Source organism: Anarhichas minor, unplaced genomic scaffold (assembly GCF_050575085.1).
Source record: "Anarhichas minor isolate MPS153535 unplaced genomic scaffold, ASM5057508v1 ptg000010l, whole genome shotgun sequence".
In the NCBI taxonomy this organism is placed as follows: Eukaryota; Metazoa; Chordata; class Actinopteri; order Perciformes; family Anarhichadidae; genus Anarhichas; species Anarhichas minor.
In genome coordinates, this window is record NW_027466456.1 from 8,346,217 (window position 1) to 8,350,931 (window position 4,715).

A 4,715-nucleotide genomic window follows, 5' to 3' on the forward strand; every position below is an offset into this window, starting at 1 on the left:
TGTGGACATTTAGTTTCTCTTTCTCAGATGTGCCTTTTACTCATTTTTGTTTCCTAACTTCTTTGTGCAAAGAAGAAACTCAGCGCAGATATCAATCTCTTCCACTAGAGGGCATTTCTGAATTGGATAAAAAACAGCAACTTTCAAAGATAAAGCCAACAGAAAAATATTCATTTAACGGTTTCACTCCTTAAAATGCTCCCAGTGGTGTTTCTGCCCTCGGTGAAGCTGTTGTACTGCATTACAGAGGGGGTTTCAGTTGAAATCAAGTGATACAGACAACAGAATCTAGTTTCAAGTCAAATAAAATATGTTCATATTTAATCAGATGGGATCCAATCTGAGACTACTCCAGACACCGCAATTTACACAAATCCCTTTAGAGGAGTCGTTTGTGACGGAAAAATGTAGGAAGTTGTGCCAGACAGCATGGCTTGTGAATGAAGAGACTTAATGAGGGTAACATAACTTTGCTTTATCAGATTTACCTCGAGGCTATATGGAGAAAAACACACACACACACACACAGCAGAGTGGGATAACTCAATTACATCAGATAAGGGTGTTCTGATGCCAGTGGAGAATTATGAATAGGCAGCTATATCAGAAAGGACAGAATGTAAACCAAAATGATTTGTTAATAATATGACAAGTCTTGACCAAGAGATGTCTTGCACAGATGAACACCAACATACTACATAACTCAACGGAAGAGTTGTGTTGCTAAATATTTCATCTGAATCTGAATTGCAGCTGAGTGTAATGCTGCACGGTTAGCTATTGTTAAGTCCTCTCCTATGATGTTGCATCGCAAAGCTATTCTCGTCTTCAAATGAAGAAAACAGTCTGATGTCTTTATCATTTATCCAGATTTGAGTGACTGCTGTGTTTTTGCTCTACACTTGCTTCCCTGTATCTCTTTGAGAACACATAAAACAGATGCATTTCCGGGCCTTTGTGATTGTCAGAAAGGGCAAAAATTGGAGTTGAAATCTTTTTGTTCGATTACACTGAACTTATGCGCAAACCTTTATCTATTTTTCTATTTGTTGGCTAAAAGAAGTCAAACTTAAATGAGCTTTGACATGAAGGTTAAATGAGCATAACTTCCTTCTGCTCTAAAGAAAAATGCTTGGTCTGCAAAGCAGTGGTTTCTATAAATAACTACCCAAGAGGGTCCCAAGACAATATAAATGAGCTGTCACAAGGAGATTAAGGTAATAAATATGGAAAATAATATATTTCTGATACACAATTCTTTTCTATTTTCTTTTCTGGATACTTTTAGCTCTTTGGTGCCTCAAATGAAACAATATGACCAGGAAAACTGTCTCCTTGGTTGAACTGCTTACAATTCATCTCCACACGGAGGAAGAACCTGTGATCAGGGGTCATAAGTAGACATTGATTTATTTGATGGATTCATAAGCCAATAAGTCTGGGATCCACTGATGTACAGCATCCTTACTGTACTTGGGATATCTGGCATGTGTCTTCAGATGTTTTGGTACTGTATCTCTAACAGCTCTCCTGCAGGAGTGTAAAAACCATCACAATATGAAGCTTTGGGAAAAGTTTTTAACTGAGGATCTTTTCTTTCTCGTTCTACCTTTATTCCACTATGAGTGCATTTTTGCTATTTTCTCCCATTCTAATCTTTGTCCGTCACTTTGTCAAAGTCCCAACATTAACAAATCTGACACCATCATATCTGACCAATCATCATCTTTTTTCTCCTCAAGCCAATCAGTCCCTGAAGCTCTTTTTTCAGACCTACTATGGTGCAACCCATCACCATCTTAACCTCCAGGGTGTTCAAGGAGATTTAACTGAGAGTTTCCATCAACCACCCGCTGCTACCAGAAACTCGTCTCCAGGGGATCTTGTCCTATCTCTTCTCTTGGCATGGGCCTATAGGCTTAGTGAATTCTAAACACCAAATTCTCTCTCTGTTGCTAACCTCAATAAATGTAATTACACTTTGAACTGGCTTTGGCGTACTGGCAGCTTCAGTAATTCTTTCAAAACTATGTATCAGATTTCCCGGTGAATCCATCGAAATGTCCTACTTTACTTCTAGAAACTTCGAAAACAACCATTCATTTCCTCGGGTCAAGAAACATCCAAATGTGAACCGCCTCTCTCCACTCACTTCTGATGCTCATAATGACACAAAATATGACTTATTATTTCCTTAAACCTCACAGTGCATAAGGAATGCCATTTTGCGTTGCATAGATGGCGAAGTGTGAAGGTATGTGCCGGTCTATATAGCCTTGGTGACGTCATGGCCGTGTCACAGGGACTCCCTGGGTTTCCCCTGGCTCTTAGCCAATGAGGCACCAGTGTTGTGGTTTGAACCAAATCTCACACGGGGCAGTTGGTGCAATTTCACAATCTCGGCTTTCAAAATTACATGCAGTCCTCTCTCTTTGTTTCAACCACATGGTGAAATCCAGTGGCTTCCAACAAAATAAAAATATTGGTTTCTATGTGGAAAAAAAATTATTTCAGATTTCCACATTAATTTATTTCAGCGGGCTTTTATTTCCTAATGCGACATTTATTTCACAGCTCTTTTTCTAATTTCCACCTGTTACATTCAAAAGATCTCATACATTCAGACCAAAGTACAAGGAGGATTACATTCTTGCCCTCAAACACCGTGAAAGGTTGCCTGGTTGTTGTAGGGATCAAACCGTAGGATCAAACCTTCCTGATGGACTATATCCAGATGATTTAAAATAAATATGGAGAAATCTGTATAGCAGAAATCCTTAGTGCTTATACAATACAGTGTAGACAAAGGGATGAAACTATAACTTGATATATCAAACTCACATTCATCTTCTCTCAGGGATTCTTCCTATTATAAGAGATAATTTGATAAATTCACTTTCATTTCTCATTTTGAAATTCAATGGCTTTACAGTTCTACAGTTTTAGATGAGCTAAACGGTCCTTTTCCAGAAGCGGAAGAACTCGTCATATCCCTTGAAGCCTCTGCTTTTAGGAAGGAATAAGCCTGCAAGTCCTGCTAATGAGCCTGAAATGGAGCTGAGGAGGTAATTGTGTGTGAAAAGGGCAAAGTGTCTGAAGAACATAAGAGGCCATAAAATGAGGTGGGGCCCCGTACAGCCAAACTAAGAGATTTCAACTGGAAAATAGTTTGCAGTAACCAGATGGATTTTCAGCTGAAATGGCACACCTGATTACTCGGGGTTAATGACCAACAGAGGCCTATTATAGAGAATAGACAGATATGGCTGGCTGATTTTTGAAGCACTCTAACTCCCATTCTCCACAGTATTTTCTTGCTTTGTGAAGTCATAAGAAAAGCTGAGAGAAAGCTCTTGGGGGAGATTCATATTTGATCAACTGTGGCTAAAGAATAGAACTCTTAAGGCAAAGAGTAAATAAAAAAAAAGTCAATGCTATTGTGCATTTCTTCTATCACTTCTAGACCCACTCCTGCAGCATTCTAAAGTTACTAAAAAACATTTCATTACAGTCATTTAGCAGACGCTTTTATCCAAAGCGACTTACAATTCAGAGTCTATCACATTTCTAAACCGTAGGCACAGCTACGGGAGCAATTTTTGGGGTTAAGTGTCTTGCTCAAGGACACATCGACATGCGACTAGCGGAGCCGGCGCCGGGGATTGAACCGCTGACCCTCTGATTGAAAGACGGCCCTGCTATCCACTTAACCACAGTCGCCCAGATCCATTCTGATAGAAACCAACGAGTTCACATCCCCTTTTTACTTTTGTGACAGTTGTCAAAGGTCATTCTGGGAAATTGACAAGTGTAAGTGGACGAGGCGGGTTGAAAAAAAATTACAAGCAATGAAAATTCTTCATAACGAGATGCTCCAATCACACTGACCATCGCACTTTCATGACATATAGTGGGCATTTAATATTCTAAAGCTCCATATAGTGATATTCTAAAGGTTCTACTGTAGCTTATCAATCAGTTTCTTCATATGAGCAGTGGGATCCTAGACGGACGCAACATTTTTGGCCAAAGTTAGAACAGATTTTTGATTTTGTGTTTTTGCAAGATTGAAGTGGTCAGGGCTTTAACCAGTTTAATGTTTCTTGCAGTCCGCATGGTCGGTGCGGTGCTGTGCACCTTCAAGATGTTGTAACAACGTGGACGGTGTCGCACAGGCCGCGTTGCAATGATTGGCTCAGAACAGTTGTCAATCAGACTATTCTACGACAACAGAGCAGGACTACTGAAGAGAAGAGATCCGTTCTTTGTGCCGCTTTGATCTGCCAATCATTGTTTATGTTGTCAATCACTTCACACCCACACACTGCAGAAGATTAACCGAGTTTTGAGTGTTAACTCTTCATCATTTATAATTCAGTTTTTGTCCGAACTTTGACTTCAGTTAAATACTTTTTCATACGTTTTCATTGGCAATAACAGAAACACAGATTACTCCCTGTAATGTGACAGGATTGCTGCTGCTGCGGCTCCCACTGACAATCAAAACTAAACTACAGCTCTGTGCTGCTTACAGACCTCCGGCTCCCACCATAGAAAACCAGAGGCCATCACTGTGAGCAAACAAGCTCACGGCAAACTCATGATAGGTTACAGCATGGAGACAATGTGAATGATTTGCTTTGGAAGAATGTGGAGCATTTAGCAAACTAGAAACCCAGATATTTTCCCCAGAATGTAAAGAACCTGACCAAAGA